This window comes from Panthera tigris, chromosome B1, assembly GCF_018350195.1.
Source record: "Panthera tigris isolate Pti1 chromosome B1, P.tigris_Pti1_mat1.1, whole genome shotgun sequence".
NCBI classification, from domain to species: domain Eukaryota; kingdom Metazoa; phylum Chordata; class Mammalia; order Carnivora; family Felidae; genus Panthera; species Panthera tigris.
The window spans coordinates 195425113-195447773 of NC_056663.1; the positions used below are offsets into that span (position 1 = coordinate 195425113).

General features: G+C 40.3%; 1 long non-coding RNA gene across 1 annotated transcript; it reads right to left on the minus strand.

Moving 5' to 3' along the window:
- Positions 1–5742: 5742 nt before the first annotated feature.
- On the minus strand, positions 5743–16679 carry LOC122237778. Its single transcript, XR_006216421.1, has 3 exons — positions 16293–16679; positions 7824–8478; positions 5743–6091 (listed from the first exon to the last, which is right to left on the minus strand). It is a non-coding gene; the product is annotated as an uncharacterized LOC122237778 (long non-coding RNA).
- Positions 16680–22661: the final 5982 nt, after the last annotated feature.

A 22661-nucleotide genomic window follows, 5' to 3' on the forward strand; every position in this document is an offset into this window, starting at 1 on the left:
TAAATATACACGTGCAAAAGAATATAATTCTACTCTTACCTCACATCATACACAAAAGCCAGCTCAAATGGATCAAAATCTAAATGTAAGACTTAAGACTAAAAATTTATTAAAAGAAAACACAGAAGTACATCACGTAACTTCGGCATTAGGCAATGATCTTTTACATGTGACACCAAGAACAAGTTAAAAAAGAAAAATATATATATAAATTAAACTTTATCAAAATAGAAAACTTTTGTTCTGAAAATACAACCAACAGAATGGGGGAAAATAATTGGAAATAATATACCTGAAAAAGAGTTTACGTATACAATATATTAACAAAATTATTACACTTTGATAATAAATTATTAAACTAAATGATGGGCAAAGAATTTGGATAGACATTTCCCCAAAGAGGATATATGTATATATGTCCAATAAGTACATGAAAATATGCTTGACATCATTCATCATTAAGCAATGCAAATCAAAACCACAATAAGACACCGTTTCATACCCACAAAGATGCTTATAATCAAAAAAGTCAGACGATAACAAGTCTTGGTGAAAATGGGGAGAAATTGGAATGCTTATACACTGTGGGTTTGAGTGTGAAATAGTGTGACAACTTTGGGAAGCAGTTATACAATTTTTCAAAATATAAAATACTGAATTACCATTTGATTCACTATTTTCCCTCCCAGGTGTGTACTCAAGGGGAATGAAAACATAGATCCACACACAAAGACACGTTAATGTCCACATCAGCATTATTCATTATGGAACTCCAGTTAGTTGATGGGTTCCAAATGCCCATTAGCTTATAAATGATAAGCAATATACATCATATATAAACAATGAGCTATTATTATTTAGCAGTCAGAAGGAACTAAGTGCTGATTCATATTACAACATCAGTGAACTTCGAAAACATTAAGTTAAAGGAGCCCAATGCATGAGCCCATATGCTTTGATTCCAATTACACGAAATACCCAGAATTGATGAATGCATAGATTAGTGGCCAACGACAGGGTGTGTGGAGAGAGGAGTATGGTTTGACTGCTAATGGTTGTGAGGTGTCCTCATGAGGACATATATAGAATTCCATGAAAATGTTCTAGAATTATATAGTGATGTTGGTTGCACAACTTGGTGAATATAATAAAAAAATCACTGAATTTTATGCTCAGAAAAGATGAATATTATGGCTTTAAAAGAATGAGGTGTATGTGAATTAAAAACAAAACAAAACAAAACTGGGACGCCTGGGTGGGTTAGTCCATTGAGCATCCGACTTCGGCTCAGGTCATGATCTCACAGCTCGTGAGTTCGAGCCCCGCATCGGGCACTGTGCTGACAGCTCAGAGCCTGGAGCCTGCTTCGGATTCCATGTTTCCTTCTTTCTCTGTTCCTCCCCCACTCACTCTCGGTCTCTCTCTGTCAAAAATAAACATTAAAAAAAGAACTACTTGGAGTTTACAACGCTGAATAATTAATCTCTCAAACTTAACTTTCCTGGAAGCAAGCACACAAAATATACAAAGATGCAAACCTAGCATCCAAGGTAAAAATGCTGACATTGGGCTGAGGGTGGTGTTAGTGGGGATTTGATTTTCATGGTGATCACTATTGGACACTATGTTCCAGAATGTTTCTTTTTTTGTAAGTTTATTTATTTTGAAAGAGAGAGAGAGCGTGCAACCATGGGACGGGCAGAGAGAGAGAGGGAGACAGAATCCTAAGGAGGCTCTGTGCCGTCAGCACAGAGTCCAACGCAGGGCTCGAACTCACGAAACCATGAGATCATGACCTGAGCCGAAACCAAGAGTCGAACACTCAACCAACTGAGCCATCCAGGCACCCAGTTCCAGAATGTTCCTTAAATGTTTTGCTTGCAAGATTTCATTTGAATCTGCATAAAAGTCTGTGAGGATTTATAAAATCTCTGATTTTACTAATGAAAAAAAAACAAAGCCTTAGTGATAAGAAAATAGTACAAAATCCCTCTGTTAGTGTGTGGCCAGATTTGAACAGAGATTTGTCTGACTCCAAAGTCATAATATTCCACTGAAGTATAACCTTTCATTAATTAATTGACTGACTAATTGATTGATAAATTATATCATCCATTCAATAAGTATCTTTTTTTCTTTTTCTTTTTTTTTTTTTTTTTTTTTTTGTTTCTACCATGGGTCACTTTTAAAAGCAGACAATACAATGGTAAGATGTCAAGAAAAATCAATACTCTCCCGGGGATAGCAGTCTCATGGGCATGAGTAAACAACCGGGAAGCAAATTAATTTTGCTGAGAACTCTGAGAATATGAAACATAAGGACATGACAAAGAGAGATGGAGTGATCAGCCGAGTCTTTGCAAAGAAGGTGATCTCTAAGCTAAGACCTGAATGATGAAACCAACCAACTCTACAAAAACCTGGAGGGAGAGAATCTGAGACCTTGGGAACGGTGCAAAAACCCTGGGGCATGAACGTGTTTGGGCAGAAAGAAGGCAGATAGCGCTAGAATGTGATGATGGAGGTGGAGGGTCAGGGTGTGAGGCCGGAGAGCCAGGCAGGGGCTAAATTATAGACTTTATAGCCCCGAGTAGTGCGTTGGGAGAGGAAGAGAATGGCAGTCATGATGATTTGGATGATGGCGATGATGATGTTTACAAATCTATCAGAAACAAAATCAATGTGTATACGTGAGATATGCCTGCACTTTGCTAAGTGGTTTATATATATCGTTCTTGCTTGTGATCCTCAAAAAAGTTTGGTAAGAGGAGAGTCATCTTAATTTTCCATAAAAGGAACCGAAGTTCAGAGATGGCAGCTACCTATCCCAAGATCACACAGCTAACTCAATGCGTGCTGGAGAAGGGGTTCACCTCCGTGGACTTCCTCAACCACAATTTCTATCCCCCGCTGCCTTCCAAGGAAAAACTCTGTGGCAGAAGGCTAAGTACCTTTTTCATTCAACAACATTTTTAGCTGAATAAATTAGAAGCTTATTTTGCCCACCAAATGTTTCTCGTGTGTGTTCTCCTCTCGCTGTGGTTGGTAATAATTCTTCAAGATCCGATGCTCATTATTTATATCACTGGAACTCTAAGAATACCAACGTCGTGATTTCACAAAGAACCCCCATGTCTTGAGTTGTCATACTGGGTCACCACCTTTAAGGATATTTTCGGTGTGCACCTTATGTTCTAGGGACAAAATATCCCAATCTCACTGCAAAAGCCAGCTCGTGCAACTCAAAGGCTACGGCAGGTTTAGATTGTCACTTATTAGGCAGGTCGTTCTAAATAAGCAGGCGAGATCTTGTTATTTTGACGTGCAGTTACAGAAAAGAGCTGGCAGTCCCAGGAGCATAAAATGAAATGTCAAAGAGTCCAGGGATATGTCATTGTCCGCGAAAAGCCATCCACAACTGCCTGGAAAAACATCAGATTTACATTTATTCCACAAAGTAGTAAACACTATTGACAAGTGAAATGTTTCTTGTGTTCTGTCCCCTGGGAGGATTTGAAGAAAGACAAATGATGCCTTTTTTGTGGCTGTTTTTTAAGAGGTTCAAGTATGGGTCAGAGTGGTGGAGGAAAGACCACGGGGCTGCCATGAAATAAGACTCTGCCCTTTCACAGCAACACATCCCATCTCAATGGGATCAGGAGGAAGCGAGAACAGCAGAAATTCTTATTTTCCCTGCCCGCATATAAAGCTGCAGCTCTGCTCATTATTGATGAGAAACTGAGGCTCAGTAGCAGGGAGCATGCCCAAGACGTCCTTGCTAACTCACAGCAGAACCAGGGTTTTAACCCAGGCAGGCTGCTCCTGGAGCATGCGAACATACTCACCGTGCGAGGAAGGACCCAGATCATACGTACCCCTTTCTGGGAAAGAGTGATTCTTCATGCTAGATGGCCTGGTTGAATACGGCATCCGGTGAAATACCTTCCTCCTGAGATCCTTCATTAAAAAGAAAAAAAAAGAAAAAAAAAAACAAAACAAAACCTCGACCTAGAGTGTTTTGAAATATTTTAACGTGTGTCATATTGTATAACAATTATAAGAATGAATATTTATCTGCCTGTTGCACCCCCTTCCTTTACTAGAACACTACCTCAGTAGATGCCGTGCTTTTTGTTTTATTTATTTTTTTAATTTCTTAAATGTTTATTTTATTTTTTTTAATGTTTATTTATTTTAGAGAGGGAGAGGGAGACAGAGAACGAGTGGGGGAGGGGCAGAGAGAGGAAGACACAGAACTTGCAGGCGCCAGGGTCCACCCGTCAGCACAGAGCCGGACGCGGGGCTCGAACTCACAAACTGCGGAGATCCTGACCTGAGCTGAAGTCAGATGATCAACCGACTGAGCCACCCAGGCTCCCCGGATGTATATTTATTTTTGAAGGAGAGAGAGACAGAGCGCAAGCAGGGGAGGGACAGAGAGAGAGGGAGACAGAGAATCGGAAGCAGGCTCCAGGCTCTGAGCTGTCGGCACAGAGCCCGACGCGGGGCCGAAACTCCCCAACCACGAGTTCATGACCTGAGCTGAGTTGGACGCTTAACCGACTGAGCCCCCCAGGTGCCCTGACATCTATTTTATGTCCTCCAGTTCTAGCTAAGAGACTGCAAAGTAGTAAATAAGTAAGTGATTAAATAAATTAATAACTCAGGCTAGAAATAATCTAGCAAATGATACCTTGGAAGCTTTTGCCAACCTTCACATAGAGTTAGGCTTGGGTGCTCTTTTCAATTCCTTGAGCTAAAATTGTGCCACCTTTCACTTGCCCTAGAGGAAAAGGCAAATCTGCCATCATCCATCTTCCAGGTGAGTTCAGAGGTATGTTTCAGGTATTATGATTTATGGTAAAGTTTTCAGCATAATCTGGGAGAGATAGCTACCTCTTCCCCCGATTTTCTAAATAGCTTATTCTAGGGTTGAGGAACGTAAGTGGATAGCATGAAGTCCTATCTGTCCTCCACGGAACAGGTTTACATATTAATTATTTTCCTGGGAGCCTCTGCAGTTTATCTCTGGAGGTGTCCCCATATCTGCAAAGCAACCAGGCGAGGATTTTCAGGAGGCTCTTGGCCAGAGGCTGCGGATATGGTGATGGATTAACTTTTCATCTCTTGCCTGATGGGCCAGGGTGTGTGGGAGGGTCACCCTAGACGGGCAGTGCAAGCAAGCCTCAGCCTTGAAATAAAATCATTTTGTGCCTGAAGAAAGGATTACGATGGGGGGTATCTCTCTTCTGTTAACATCAGCTCTAGCTCCATCATCGTTGCTTGGTGGCCTCAAGCGTCCCAGTGACGTCTGCTCAATTGACCTCCTGCAGTCTTACTGAGGTCCTCATGGGCTGTTGACTGGAAGGTTAGCAGAGCAGAGTTGGAATGAACATCAGGTACACATATGAAGCCAGGACCTATACCTTCCAATCATATATTCTGACTTTTACTCAGAGCTCCTAAAATTCAGATCCAGTTGACATATAATGAGTATTGACTCTGTTCCAGGCACCAGCTCAGGCTGTTTAGAGAATTTACTTAACCTTTACCTAAAAGGCAAATAGCATTTTTTTTTGCAGTGCAGAAATTCGGACTTAGAGTGCAGAAATTCGGACTTAGAGATATTAAGCGGTAAAAACAGAGTAGCATTCAGTTTTATAGACATGTATTCTATTGGTCTTTCTATTAGGCTAGAGATGATTAGTACCAGTTGATAGCAATGATCTTTGTCCTGCTAATCATGACATTTTTAATTCTATTACAGTCTGAAGTTGAAGGTGAACTTTTGTCTATAGATCAGTGGATGAACAGCATACACCTGTATGTGAAAAAGCAGTATGAATATGGTGTTCAATTATGATACTGGCTATGATATTCACAATAGCCTTCAAATCCTTACAGACCACCTTTTTACATATTTCCATCTGGACTGGATTTCCATCACTCTGGTTCAAGCCACGGTCAGTTCTTGATAAGACTACCTCGCTGGGCTTCTAACTAGGCTCTGCTTTTCTCATCATTCCAATACACTTTCTCTTCTATAGCTGGAGGCGACGTTTCGAAAATGGCATTCCAATCATTTCATTGCCTTTAAAATAAAATGACAAAGATTTCACATGCCCCCCAAATCTTTTCTTAACTCTTTAACCTCACCTGAAGCCATTCCCCCTGTGCCAATATTTTATTGGATATATAAAAGGGATCTCAAAGGAAAAAAAAAAACTGTCAAAACAGAATGTTTGACAACTGTTTCAGTTATGTATTGCTTCGTAATGCACCATCCCCAAAGTCAGTTTAAAAAAAATCACATTTATTTTGCCCACAAATATGTACTCTGGACAGGGTTGGGTAGGCACAGCATCTCTCCGCTCCACTGGGTGTCAGCTAAGCAGGTTCAAAGTCATCTGAAGTTTACTCACTTACATGTAGAGTGGCTGATGGGGACTACGGACTGCAACATTAGCTGGGGCTATCAGGCAGAACACCTACTAGTGAGCTCCCCATGAGGTCCAAACCTCTCACAACATAGTAGCTGGGTTTGAAGGGTGAGCATCTCAAGAAACAGAATGCCAGGTGGAAACTGTACTCCCATTTATGTCCTAGCCTTTGAACTCAGAAATTTTCTTTGTTGAAGCAACCACAAAGCCCTATATAATTTCAAAACGAGGAGAAGAAGACTCCATTTTTTTTTTTATTAATGAGAGAATGGCGGCATTTTAGGAGAGCATGTAGGACTGGAAACATTTGTGTAGGCTTTTTAGTGGACAGAGTTAAGATACATTTGTGTTTCTCTCTCCCTCGATAGATAGATGATAGATAGATAGATAGATAGATAGATAGATAGACAGATAATAGATAGATAGATAGATAGTTGATAGATATTTGAGCATGTGTGTGTATATGATAGATGCCTATTTAGATCTATGAGATGCCCGCAATCATACACACAGAGCTATCTGGAAATTAATAAATGCAAGAGTTAACACCAATATTTCTCATCTAATGATTGCTCTCTAACAACCTAGGGCTTAGTCTACTTTTTTTCTTTCCATATTTGTAAACTGTTTCTCTGATAGTGAAGCTCTTCCTTTCCTTAATATACATATTTGTCTAGTCAATTTCCATCTAGACCACCAATCTCACATTGCCATTGCTACTGCCTTGCCTGCGTGGACAGTTTATTTAACCTGCTCAGCACTTCTGCTCTGCCCAAGGCCGCTCATGTGTAGATAGCCTCCTCACCTCATCAGTCTGCACGCTGTGTGGGTACGTCCTTACCTTCCTCAGGCTCTGAATTCCCACACCTGCTATGCCAGCTAGCACTCTGTTCTCACCCTGCTTGGGCTCTGTGTTCCTGAGCTGGTATGCCCATCCACATGGATGCCCTCCTCACTCCCCTTGACTCTGGTCCCCCTACACAGGACTTCTCACTCTCCACTACCTCACTCAGCATGGACCCTTCCCTTATCCTACTTGTGCTCCAACACAAGGACATTCGTTCAAGCGGATGCTCTCATTACCCTGCTTGGGTTCTGAAATCCTAAGCTGAGCCATCTGCAGACATGGATGCTCTCCCCACCAGCTGACCAATTCTTCATGATAGCCCATCATGCAGATGCCTTCCTCAACATCCTTCGCAAGATGCCTTTCTAGGTGCATGACTACCTTTCTTGGCCTTTCTGAGAGCTTTAAGTTTAAACTGTTCAGGAAGTTGAAGAAAAAGGTCTGCAAGTTGGGCTCTTTGGAAAGCTAATGCTGAAATGGATTTAGGAGCACAAAAGATTCACCGGGGAGGAGCACCTGAGAAGAAATGCGCCTACCTTGCAGGGATGCCCACGTGATGCCAACTTTAGGATGGGAGGTAGACGCAGGTGTCCCACGTCCCAGAAGTTCACACCATGTGTCTTCTCTTTTACAGAAGCCCTGCATTTGTACCCATTTCTGGGTACAAAAATCTTAAAGAAGATTTTTGTTTTTCCAAAAAAAAAAAAATTGAAAAGAAAACTTTGTGTCCTGCACTGTTTTTGCAGGGAGATGAGCCCTCGTAGAGATGCTGCCTGCATCCCAGAAGCCAGAGTGATGTTGCCCAGCTCCTTCCCCAGGACCAACACTCAGCATCTCAGTATCCAGCTGCCAGAGCTTGGTGGGGGTTTTGCTTCTTCACTTTATGCCATTTCTGCTGAGGGAAGGTTTCAAAGGAGCACTCTGCTTTTGGATAATGGGGAAAACCTGCATCTTGACGTCTTTGCCAGTGCAGTGGAGAGGTCTGGAGCAAAGACTGCTCTTCAGATGAGTGCTGGGTTTGTCCCAGCCCTTGTGTGACAAGCTTGCTCAGTCAAGGAAAATGTGACCGGAGCTCAGACTCTAAGGCAGAACTGAAGGAGTTACAGTTGGCAGGTACCAGTGAGGCAGCATCCACACAGCCTATCAACAAGTTTTTTCTTGAAGAGCGATACGAGAGGTACATCTCTGCATCTGTCACAGACAGGGGATGGGGAAAGAAAGGGAAGGGATTTCTGTCAACTTTTGATATGTGCTAAAGACACACAGACACCAAGTAACTGAATCCCGCGGCCCACAAGAATTCAAAATTGAGATTGTTGTCTCTCAGTCCTCATTGTCTGTCAATATCATTCAGGGCGATTGGCAAAAATATGTCTCTACGTAATAAATTTAGATTTGGAAGCCCTCAGAATGGGTTAAGTGGCTTAACAAGTGGCTCAAGGCATTCAAAACATTTTTAACTCTGTCTTCTGATCCCTCATCTACTCAATGAATATTTCTTGTAAGTCTTTTTTTTTTTTTTTTATCACCATGGTAGGTTGACTGATCTGGCACTTCAGTCCAGCCCATAACTCTAGAAACGGTAGCTATTGTTTTGCTGAGTGCAACATCTTGTCCTTTTACTGTAAATCTATTTTGCTCTGGGGCACACTTTTATAGGTCAAGATCCCTGCTGTGTTATTGAAAAATGTAGGTTGTGCCGTAAAGAGCAATTGCTTCCTGCAAAGTCACAAAGTTGGGCCTAGCACGATGGATATTCTTGGCATATGCATGCCATAATGTACCTTGAACATGAACGTTATCTGGGTAAGTTTTTTTGTATAAATCTGACCTGCCTTGCCATCATGAAGCATTAGGCATGAGAAACATGTACGAGAGGTACTGTAGGCAAAAGCCAACAGTGTCTGCTATTTACTCTGGTGACATTGCAACGAGCCGATTTCATTAACATTCTTCCATGTTGCCTGGTTTTCTTTGACTTGCCGACCCCTTGGTTCTGAACCCTGATTGTGTTTTCTTGTAAGTTTTTCCTTACTTTGGAACATATATCCTCCTCTTTGATCCCAACACTATATTTTTCACCTGACTTAGGTAATTCTCCCTGTCTTACACATAAATACACGAAATTGTTAAATGGTGCCCCCTCTGTCTCCCAGAGCACCACAGGCAATTATTGTAACAGGAAAGCCTTCCTTTCTAAAGTGAGTTGGCAGATGTTTTAGTCTTTTTTCGTAAAATCTTTTCTGCAAATTTTTATCGCTATATAAAGAAACGTCCAAAATGTAGTGGCTTAAAATAATTATAATCGCTTATTTTTCTCATGTGTTTGCAGTTTGGGCAGGGCTTAAAAAGAACAGTCCATATTTGCTCCTTCACAGTTAGCCTGGGCAGTTCAAGGCGAAAGATTCCTCTATGGCTGGAGGGCACACACTTCTGTTTCTGGTGGTTGATGCTGTTGAACTAGAGCTGTTGGCCAGAGCACCTCTGCATGTGGTTTCCTCTCAGCATGACAGCTGTGTTCTAAGAGTGGGTGCTCCAAAAGCAGGAAGTGGAAACTGACCATTTCCTAAGGCCTGGACCCAAAACTGGCCGTTTCCATCACTGATGATCTATTGGTCAGGTCAGAGAGGCCAGATTCCAGGGAAGGGGACAGCGAACTCACATCTCAAAGGGAAGAATGTTAAATATGAAATATTGTCACACCAAACACATGATAATTAAAATTTTCACTTGTGAGAGTGACCTTCACTTCAACAAAGGTGATTCCAAAAAACAAGAGTTCTAGTTTTAGTGGTAACAAATGGGTTGCACTCAAAGCAATATGGGCCTCCATGAGGCAAAGGAAAGAACAGAGAAAGTGTACCTGATTGATTTCAAACATGTTGTTATACTAGAAATAAGATCTAGCAGAGGGAGAATTTCCTTCAGGTGTTTCTTTGGCAATGGAAGAGGAAGACAATTACCCATTTTAGTGTGTTAGACATTTCAAAGTACTCACATGAACGATGCCCCATATATTTCTAACAATATCCACCAAAGAAATTAGTACTGCTCCCACTGTTTACATTAAAGCAAGGGTAAACTTTGTAATATTAGTGGATATGTTCAGTATTGCATAGCCAGCAAAGAGAGACTGAAATTAAAGCCAATGTTCCCTCAAATCTCATGCCAAGGCAAATGTTGTTAATACACAAAATTTTAAAATTCCAAATTTTTGAAAGATCGGAACTCCAGTTGGCAAAATGAAGAAGGCACATTGTGAAGCACAAAGAACCTTAGTGGTTCTACTTAACTTAAAGTTATAGGACACCTATGGTAACAAGAAAGGAGCTGGGAAATGTGATCCCATTGTGGGGGTTGATCCTGACAATGGGAGGAGGTTCTTCAATTCCAAGTATCCAAAGACTTGTTAAGGTCACAGTTAATTTGCTTAGAAAGACTGTTAGGGGGCACCTTGGTGGTTCAGTCACTTAAACATCGGACTTCAGCACAGGTTAGGATCTCATGGTTTGTGAGTTCGAGCCTTGCATCGTGCTCTGTGCTGACAGTGAGGAGCCTGGTTGGGATTCTCTCTCTCTCTCTCTCTCTCTCTCTCTCTCTCTCTCTCCCCACCCCTCCCCACTCACACTTTTTCTCTTTCAAAATAAATAAATAAACTTAATAGAAAAAAGAAAGACTGCTAGAAGTATGGTTCATTCTATCTGGTAGGGTGTGGTAGCAGGGTTACTCTAGTTGACAAGTTATGTTCTAAAACAGGCATGCATTAGCACAGAAATACCAAGACATGTGTCTGCCTATGAAAGGACAACACCTCTTGGAGCTATGGAATCAAGGAATCAAGTTTTAATCCTCTTAGCACACTTCAGCAGCATAGAGAGTCTAGTTCAAGGTAATTAAACTTCACAGTATGTATCTGGTTCTCAAGAAGAATTTTATAGAAAGCAGATACAAAAGAGGGAAGTTATGAGTATTGCCACTTAAGGAACGTCGACATTATGCTAGGTGTTTCCCACTCTCTTAGGTGGCCACATGATTTCTCCCAAATTCCCTCCTTCCTATCTTCTGCCATTCCATTCATGGGGAGAATGTATGGGATGTATCTGATACAGGTCAAGGATAGAGATAAGTCAATACAGTAGGCTAATCTTCCGGATCAGTGTAGGGGAAGGAGAGAATAGTCCAAAGTTCTGTTCCTCTTCTGAGGTTGTCCTGTCTAACTCAGACTTCTGTGGGAGTTCTGCAGGGCCTGGGAGGTAACTCTGTCTTTGGTAGGTTTCATAGAGTCAGGGTAGAGTCAAAAGAAGGGAAATGTGGGATGGACAACATAGATTGAGTTTCATTTAAGATTTTTTGAAAAAGATCTTAAAAAGCCCTTAAGGTTTGTTGATGACATCTCTTAGTTCTCAAGGGTAGACAATTGAGAAAGAACTTTATGGAAGAAGATAGTGATAAAGAGAATTTATTTATCTTTAGTTTCGTTTATGTCTAGATCTCTGAGAAGGAGACAGCTAGACTGAAATTTGAGGATTTAGTTTATCATCACTGGCACCCATCCCCTGCTTGGAATTTACTTATAGGAGATCATTTTACCCCACTAACAATCCTGCAAAGCCATAGAATTAGTGTCTTATGGTTGCTGTAACAAATTGTCATAAACTTGGTGGCTTAAAACAATAACACTTCCTCTCTTCCAGTTTTAGAGATCAGAAGTTCGAAATCAGTTTCGCTGAGTTGAAATGAAGATGTTAGTAGGGCCATGCTCCCTCCTAAGCCTGTAAGGGATAATGTGTATCTTTGTCTTTTCTAGATTCCAGACTGTATTCTTTGAACTTGTTGACTCTTGGCCCTTTCCTCCATCTTTGGAGCCAGCAGTGTAAACATCTTGCTTCAGAGATCTCATTGCCTCGTTCCCCTTGTTCTCTTGTAGTAAAATTTATTTCCCTCTTATGTGGATAATTGCAATTAGAATCAAAGACTTCATGGATAATTCATGACAACCTCCCCTCCTTAAGATTCTTCATCACATCTACAAATTTTATGTTGCCATACAAGATAACATCCACTGGTTCCTGGAATTGGGACCCAGAAATGTTTGGAGGCCATTGTTCAGCTCGCCAAAACCATATTTCCCTGCATTTTAGATAAAGTGACATGAATTTAGATCTTGGGTTAAAACTCAGATCTTCCTTTAGCTCATTTTTTTCTCCCTTACTCACAACTGCTCTATTGCCTTCATCGTAGGACATGCACGCACATTCCCACATGCAGGGAATCCTACCATTACCAGGATTCCAGAATGCACAGAGCTCATCAAGGGATGCAAAATACCAGGCTGGAATGTAGCGAATTTAATGACCAGGCCCTTCAAGGCAGGTTCTGAAATGCATCCCCATGATCAATTATACATACAGTGAGAGACAAATTTTAACTCCTCTGAGACTCACCTTCCTCATCTTCTAAATGGGAAAAAATATATGTGCCTGATAACTTCCCAAGGTTACTGGAAAGACCAGAGGTGGAAGAAAGAAGAAACACTACTTAAATTTGTGAGCATGATGGCCAGCTGCAATTTTGGGGGGGTTTATGAATCTCTATCCAAACAGTAGTGAGGGCAGTGAAATTTTCATTTTTCTGATATAGACACATCAACCCTTGATTCTTCATCTTCTGGGGATTATACGAAATACTTGACTTAAATTTTAACTTTTATCTGAAACTGCAGGCATTATCCACAAACCTATTACCAGACAGCAAGAAATAAATTTTGGCCTTCTGAACAATATATCAAAAACATTTTTGCCTTATAAATATTGAAAAAAAATCGAATTAAAAGTCCTTTAGAAAGAACACTGATTTTTTTTTTAATGGAACAGCTGGACTATTCCATTGACCACTTTCCAATCTGATTTTATTATCCTGTTTTTTTGGCTCATCTGTGCTAACGTATTGCTTCTTGTATAAGCATAACATAATCCCGCGGACCACAGGAAAATTTCAGTGGCTAAGTGCATTCTGAATAATTGCTAGTCAACTGACATAAATCCGTTTGCAACTCTAGAATCAGAAAGCAATAGGATGGGAACTGAACCGGGAATTGCCAAGGGGATGTGTGGTAAAACGGAAAGATCACTGAACGGGGCACCTGGAAAACCATTTTCTAATCCACCTGACAGTCCTGCTCTTTTTCATTTTTGCTCTGTTGCTGTCACCTCCTTACACATTTTCATTCCCAACATGACCACTGCAAGTAGGTTCTTAATTATTTCTCCTTTGGACATTGGTCATGAGATCTTAGTTAACTGTCAACGATAGAATCTAGCCATGTGCTTCTGAACGCTTTACTTTGTTAAGACTCATTACTAAACAGGGGCGCCTGGGTGGCTCAGTCGGTTAAGTGCCCCACTTCGGCTCAGGTCATGATCTCACGGTCCGTGAGTTCGAGCCCCGCGTCGGGCTCTGGGCTGATGGCTCGGAGCCTGGAGCCTGCTTCCGATTCTGTCTCTCCCTCTCTCTGTGATCCTCCCCCATTCATGCTCTGTCTCTCTCTGTCTCAAAAATAAATAAACATTAAAAAAAATTTAAAAAGACTCATTACTAAACAAACAAACAAACAAAAAAAGATAGTATCTGTCCATGGGGTTGTTACAGAGCTTAAATAGCTCGTACAAGTTTCTATCACAGTGACTGGAACAGAGTTGGCACCTAAGAAACACTATGCAGATATGGAAGTTATTTGCTTCTTTCTGTCTCAGTCTCAGTTCATATAAAATAGGCCTATCAAATCAATCAAAAAAAAAAAATACAGCTCTGATCACGTAACTCCCCTATTCAAAATTCTTCACTGTTTCCTCATTAGCTATCATTTGACTCAACCCATTTCTGATTTCTTATCAGCCTTCCCCAACTCCTCACTCCAACAGCCTGTCATTTTACTTATACTATAATCCTTGTTAGTCTCTAACACCCAATTTGTTGACCATTTTCCCTTATCTGTATTTTTGCCCCACATCATGTCTGTCCAAATGTTAGCAGCCAATAGAATATGGAGCAAAATTGATATGTTATTTCTGGGCCGAGGAAATTAGTTAAGTGTGCATATTTTTATTCCCTCTTTCTCTTCAGTCTGCTTGAAACAGAACTTCTTCAGTCTAATATAAAGTATCCGCAAAAAACAAAAACAGGGAGCTCCTGGGTGGCTCAGTCAGTTGAGCGTCCAACTTCAGCTCAGGTCATGATCTCATGGCTTATGGCTTCGAACCCCGCATCAGGCTCTGTGCTGACAGCTTAGAGCCTGGAGCCTGCTTCAGATTCTGTGTCTCCCCCTCTCTCTGCCCCTTCCCTGCTCATGCTCTGTCTCTCTCTCTCTCTCAAAAATAAACATTAAAAAAATAAAAACAAAAACAAACAATAAGCAAGCAAAAATACTGTAACCAATTTCATAATTATGGGTGAAATTGCTTTGTTATATGGCCAGTTCTACTGGCCAAGCATATGTCATGCTCTTTTACTCATCAATTCTATTCCCAGGTAGATATCCACTGGGATAATTCTTTTACATTTACGGCTATTAGTAATATTGAAGTTCAGTAAATAATAGTAGCTCCGGAAACAACTTAAATACACACCAAAAGTAGAATGTGTAAATAATTGTGGTGTATTCAGGTATTGGAGAACTACAGAGCCACAAAAATGAAACAAACAAACGAATAGCCAAACCCAAACTCCAATTGAACCTGAGGACTTCGATGAATCTAACCTGAATCTAGCCTGAACATTGACCAAAATCAATGAGACTTTTATACTCCCTTTACATGAACTTAAAAAACAGTCAAAGCTAATCAATGGAGAAGAAGTCAGGAGAATAGTTAATGTTGGGGTGACTGAAAGAGAACGTGAAAGGGACTTCTGTGATGCTGGTAATAACTTTTCCTTTTTTTTTAAAGCTAGTTATATGGTTGTTTTTCCTTGTGAGAAAACAATCTCCAAATTAATAAGTTCTATACTTTGTCAAATATGTAATTCAAAACTCTGTTAGCTTGGGTGCCATAACAAAATACCATAGAATGGTGGCTTAAGCACCAGAAATAAATTTCTTACAGGTCTAGAGACTGGGAAGTCCAAGATCAAGGTGCCAAGATGGGAAGATTCTGGAAGGCTATTCTTTTTTCTTGTAGGTGGCTGCCATCTTGCTGTGTGCCCCATGACCTGTTCTTGTGTTTTTGTGGGGTGGAGGGTAGTAAGAGACAGAGGAAGCAAGCTCTCTGGTGTCTCTCTTATAAGGACACTAAACCCATCATGGCAGGCCCACCTTCATAGAAGCCTCACCCTAATGGCTGTGTATAAATCTAATATCTCCCAAAGGCCTATTATACAAATACCATCACACTGGGGGTTAGGGCTTCTACATGTGAATTTTAGAGGGACATACTTCAGTCCATAGTAAATACCATATTATAAAAATAGCTATAAAACTTTAGCCTCTCGATATCTTCCACTCATACCACCCTAAAAGTAGCCAGTGATTGAATTCTTAGAACGCAACAAAAAAATGAAGGTTTTTGCAATTCCTCAATACTGTTCCTTCTCATACAGCATTTGCAAGCCTTTGGTATTGACAGTCAATCTCTGCTAATGCCCTGTGGCACTGGAGATTGGACACACACTCAACTCTGTACTAGCTTCTGAAACCCACCCATGCTACTCTGTGAGCTTACTAACCCACTTTGCCCACTTCACTGACCAATCCTATCTCACAATTTTGTTGGCAAGCAAGGTCCCTTCTGCAACTGGAATTCTACCCTGAGTTTCTGACAACTTGAGGACATAACTTCCTTCCATGTGAGTTTTACCAATTCTCCAATCCAAGACCACACCTTTGTACCCTCCAGCCAGAGACCAGAGCCCCATTCCAAACGAAAGCTTGGGAACCACTGCACAATCAAATCCACATCAAGTCTAGGTAAACAGGAAGTTTGCCCTCCCACCTCCTAGACCTCACAATTTACCTTTTGGGTGATCTTCAAAGTTCAGTCTCTATTCGAGTCTGTTTTCCCAGGCCTTATATTTATTTTGCCAACTCCCTTTTGGCCAGTAGTATTCAGGATCAATCATGCCAGGAATTCAAGATCACGTGAATTTTGACACATTTTGATATTTCCCACGGTTTCTCCTTTTCTGTTTCTTCTCAACTATCTTCTCATTCGTTTCTTATAGCACTTCAAAAGGTAGTTAGAACTTTCGCACTCAGATTTGGACAGGTTATTCTGCTTACCCAGGTTTATAAACTGGGACAGGAAATGATGAAGGTCATAAGCAGATCATTTATGGGAGTTCTCCTGAGTCTTTGAGTCTCTGAATCCAGATGGAAAGGAGGACAGGTACAAATCTCTTGTTTCTTCAGAAGAGGAGAGTTGTAGTAGCTAGACTTGGATGTGCATGGCTTTGGAGCTTGTAACATTAATGGCATTCATCTTCAGATTAATCAGCCTGCTTTTATCAAAATAAGTGTTGGGGCGCCTGGGTGGCTGAATCGATTAAGCGTGGGACTCTTGATTTTGGCTCACGTCACGATCTCGTACTTTGTGAGTTCCAGCCCTACATCCAGCTCTTGCTGGCAGCTGAGAGATCCCAGTGATCCCAAGAATCCCAGCAATGCTTGGGATTCTTTCTCTCTGCCCCTCCTCTCTCTCTCTCTCTCTAATAAATAAACTTGAAAAAATAATTGTTAGGTAATAGTTTAGATATTTGGAGAATGAAAGGTATTATTTAAAAATGAAATTGCTTCCTAGGGGTCCTGGGTGGCTCAGTCAGTTAAGCCTCTGACTTCTGCTCACGTCATGATGTCATAGTTCGTGAGTTCCAGCCCGGAGTCTGAGACCTGAGTGTGAGCCCTGTGTCGAGCTCTGTGCTGACAGCTCGGGGACTGAACCCTGCTTCAGATTCTGTGTCTTCCTCTCTCTCTGTCCCTCCCTTGGTCGTGCTCTCTCTCATTCTCAAAGAATAAATAAGCACTAAAATGTATTTTAATAAGAAATGAAGTAAAAATAAAAAAATAAAAATGAAATTGCTTTCTTAAGTTTTATTTAGTGGCATCTTACAGACCAAAGTTATCCTTAAAGAATTCCTTGTATTCCATAGAGAGGTTAATGGATTGTACTATGCAAAGTTTCTAAATGTCATGGTCATAATAAAATACATTAAAGGGATTATTTAATGACAATTATTTCCTGATAAAAATAATAGGTAAAAGGTAAACTTGTCCCAATGCTTACGAATAATCAATACTCAGTAAGATGGAAGAAAGATAACACAAGACACCTCCTTATTTTATGTATTCTTCTCCTTTTCTCCTACTTTTCCTCTTTCTTTTCCTCCTACTTTGCCTCTCACATAAATCAGACCCATTTTACTACTGATAAAATAAACCAAACACTGATAAATAAAATAAATATGCTATGGTTAGAGTCTTACAGTTTGGTGCTAACAATCTTACATTTAGTTGTAAAATCAGGAAATAATCAGTAAAATTAGTAAATAATCAGTAAAAGAATCGTTAAATCATCATCATTAACATCATCATCGTAACCCTCTTCATCATCATTTTTAATGAGGCAAGGGTGATGTAAAATAAACTGTGGGAGGGAAAATTGGTACGACATTTATGAAAAGCCTTTTAGAGATATGTATTAATAAAGTAATACAAGCTTATTAAATTTAGACCCAGCAATTACATTTCTGAAATTCTATCTGAAAGAAATAATCTTAAATATGGAAATACCATTACATTCAAAAACATTTAGCATAGTTATTTATAATAGTAACAAATTTGAAACAACTCCAATGACCAACAAAATTGGAATAATTAAACAATTATAGTATATATACTCAATGGAGTATTGCATAGGATTTCAACTGAATTTCTGTGAAAAGGATGTCATAAATTATAAGTATCTCCCATATTAAGGGAAACTGCAGGATAACTACTATTTATAAAGTATGATTATAATCATGTAAAAATTGTTCAGAAAAATGAATCTAAATAAATATGTTACCACTGTAGAATTTATACTGCGGGAGAGTTCTCCCCAGCCAACTCATATATTGCTGTTTTACAAATTTTATTTGATGGCTCTGAATTGATTTTTACAGTAAAAAAATAAACACATTTTTGGATGAAGTTATCTTGGAAAGTTTGAAAGCCACTGTTTTTGTTTTTGTTTTTTTTTTAGTTAACCTACATTTACAGATCATGCTGTGAACAAACAACTCACATGCCAGGCCCTCTGCTATGCACATAGAGAAAACAGAAATGTTGGGGACAATATCCCTCTTCTCAATGACTCAACTCAACACGAGGAGGGGGGTGCAGATGTGAACCCACCTAAATATAAAGTGATGTCAATTCTGAAGGCATCCACAAGGTAAATGCATATAAACGAAGTTCTTTGAGGGGGACAGAGAAGGAAAATGTTAGGTGTAAGATTAGTGGACACAAGAATGGACAGGACGCAGGAATGGTAGTGAAATCTGAGATAGCGTTTTTATGAGGGGTACCATTTCCACCGACATGATTTGGGAAAAATCAGTTCCGGAGGAAGGTGTTTCACATTCAAAGCCCCAAGCAAGATGTGGGGGTGACCCTCAGGGACAACAGGGTGGGTTGTTTGGGTGGGAAGCATTCTCAGGAAGGATCAGTCTCAGAAACAGCCGGATATTTTGTGCACATGCATATACAACACACACACACACTCACCACCACCACCCCGCCCCCCACATCCTGAGGCAGGAGAAGTGTTGATGTGGGTTAACGACACAAAGAGGTTACTTTAAGGGGAAATGGAACATATAATTTCCATTATATGAAAGAAAGAAAAGGAGTAAAAAAAAAAACCCGTTCCTTTGTAATATACACTACACATGCTTTGCTCTAAGGTATGCACCTGCACCCTTTAGCTACTTAGAATTTCTCCCTGCTGGAAAGCCTGAGAGATTCAGCGGGAGGAATGGGACACAGCAGCCCTGGAGGGGATTCAGTCCTGGCCAATGAGACACATGCAAATATATCGTGTGGAATTTGCATTAAAGCCATATTTTAGGAAACTGATTTACCTGGGAAGAGGCCCCTTTTGTCTTCTCCCTGACCTCTGTCTTGCTACATGGAATGTGGGCTCTAACATGCACTTGGGACTGTGAAATAATCTTGAGCATGGAAACCTGCCCGAGGATAAATAAAGAAAAGAATCAAAGTGACCACACCAGCCTTAGACTGCCCATCCCTCAGATTTCTTTCATAGAAAAGAAAACATGCCTTTCGGATGCCACTGTTATTTCAGCCTTCCATTTCTTATTTTAAAGTTTATTTATTTTATTTTGAGAGGGAGCATGTGAGCAGAGGAAGAGCGTAAATAGAGGGGCAGAGAGAATCCTGAGCACACCATGTGCTGTCAGCCTAGAGCCTGACGCGTGGCTTGAACCCACAAACTCATGAGATTGTGACCTGAGCTGAAACCGAGAGTCAGAGGCTTAACTGAAGGTGCCCCGCCTTCCATTTTGTTAGATGTAGATAAGATTAATTCTAACTATCGAAACCTTATTTTAGGGGCGCCTGGGTGGCTCAGCTGGTTAAGCATCCAACTGCGGCTCAGGCCATGATCTCACAGTTCCTGAGTTCGAGCCCCGTGTCGGACTCTGTGCTCACAGCTCAGAGCCTGGAGCCTGCTTCAGATTCTGTGTCTCCCTTTCTCTCTGCCCCATCCCTGCTCATGCTCTGTCTCTCTCTGTCTTAAAAGTAAATAAAACATTAAAAACAAAACAAAACAAAAAAACACCTTATTTTACTGAGCTATTTTTTTTTCGTTTTGGCACAGTTATGTATGTGTATGTGTGTGTGTGTATATATACACACACACACACACAGACACATATACACACATATTTATATATGTATATATGTATACATATATAATGTGTATATATGTGTCTGTGTGTGTGTGTGTGTATATATATATATATTCTGCCCTTTCCTAGAGCAGTAAATAGAGGTTAGAAAGCCTAAATAATGTATTCAAGCTCAAATAGTACATGAGTAATGTGAACAAAAAGCAAACCCTCATCTTAGGGTTGCCTAAGCTATGGTCTTTATGCAACATATATGCTGTTTCTAACTTGCACACATGCTATGCATTCTCAATTTTGTATTTCAGATATTTCCAATAATTACCCTTATTTTAAGGCTCAAGCCACTTTTCTTTCCCCTTTGTAATTAGCTTTTAAGTTTATTTTAATTAAATGATGATAATAATAAAGGAATAAAATATGCTACATTCTAGTGATGCGCTTCTGCTCCCATTTGGTGAAAGCAGGTCTTATGGCTACAGAAGAAGAAGCAGGAAAGAACAAGTCTTCAGAAGAAGCAGGAAAGAACAAGTCTTCGGTGTCTGGGAAGAGAGAAGGGAGTGAAGTATTTACCATCAGCCCTAACAACTAGGCAAGACTTTTGATATAGTAGCAAATCGGCTTCACAAATGGTTGTATCCATTTGTACCCCAAACGTTAATTTTAGTGATCATCTTTCCATATATAATATGCAATATATTGAATAGCATAACGTATATTATGAAATATGTTAAATATGCTTATAATTTTGAATTTTATACTTTGAAATTTACATTTTTGTGCGTATTTTTATTTCATATGTATAAATTTTTTCATCTTAATTATATGTATATATTTTCTCCTTTTAATTAAAATGTTTTCTTAAAGGCTTATTTATTTATTTTTAGAGGCGGGGAGGGGCAGAGAGGTAGGAGAGAGAGAATCCCAACCAGGCTCTGTGCTGTGAGTGCGGAACCCGATGACATGGGGCTTGATCTCACAAACTGCAAGATCAGGACCTGAGCTGAAATCAAGAGTCGGACGCTTAACCGACTGAGGCACCCAAGTGCCCCTCTCCTTTTAATTATGTATATTTAATTATACATTCAGGGATGTCTATTTATACAACTATCCTCATATGACAGTGATTTCTTTTACCATTTCATTCACAGAAGTACTGAACAGCTTTTCTAAAGTTTGACTCTATGTTAATATGATTATGACATTTTGATGGATTTTTTTCGTATTTTGTTTTTTAATTGTTTTTAAATGTTTATTTATTTTGTGAGAGAGACAGAGCGTGAGCAGGGGAGGGGCAGAGAGAGAAAGGGAGACACAGAATCCGAAGCAGGCTCCAGGCTCTGAGCTGTCAGCACAGAGCCCGACCCGGGGCTCAAACTCATGGACCGTGAGATCATGACCTGAGCCAAAGTCGGACACTCAACGGACTGAGCCACCCAGGTGCCCCATGTTTTTTAATTTTTATTGTGAGCATGTAATAAAGCAAATCTTTATGTACCATTCTATTTTTACCTGAATATCTTAATGAATACTGATGACTGTTCATTTTTTAAAGTTAATTATCTTTGCTTTCTTAGATAGGCGTCATAGCATCTCTAAGATATTTAATTATAACCTTCCTCCTCATTGACACCACTTTGCCTTACTTATTTTTCCCCGATACTATTCCAAGAATAATATGGGCATTCCCAGTGGCATTTTAAATCTTCCATAACCTGGCCTTATTTTGTCAAATCCTTCTATTTCTCTTTAGTTTCTCCGGCTCTTATCCTTTGTATCTATTTGTGTGCCTCTTAACGTGCCATCGTATTAACTCATAAATTAATGCACTCTTTGACTGCCTGAAGAACACTAAGTACATTTTTTTCCAACGTTACATCTGTTTTCTAAACTCAAACTGAAATCAATTTATTTGAATCTAATTGAAGATAGAAGCAGGAAGAAGAAGAATCTCTCTCTTCTGCCGGTCTCCCCGCCACCACCTGCTGTAGAGAAGTCGGAAATGGTGCTTCTGGCTCTTCAGTTATAACCCCTGCTCTACCATCCATGTTTCCACTAAGAAGAATCAGGGGTAATACCAAAGTTTGGCTTGCCCAGGGGTCAGGAAGGCAATTCAGTCCCCCCTATACTCTAGGGAAAACAAATCAAAGCAGAACATGCCTTTCTTCACTTCCATGTCGTAAGTGACCTCGGAAGACTGCATCCCCCTTTTAAGACCTATGTTCCCACTGAAGCCTCACCTTCGCTCACTACCTCGGGGTCACCAAGGCTTATCACTTGTCCTTTTCTCAGACCATGTCAGTATTTGCAAGAAGCTCAAGGTACCCGGACATCCCCTTGTCCCTGGAATCTGGACTATATACGGCTCACTGGGGTAGGTCACCTTGTCAACACTCACTTTCCTCACTCCCAATTATTTCCCTTCTCATCACTCACCACCCATTGGGAAGTCATATATTTGACCTATTTGTCTCTCTCCA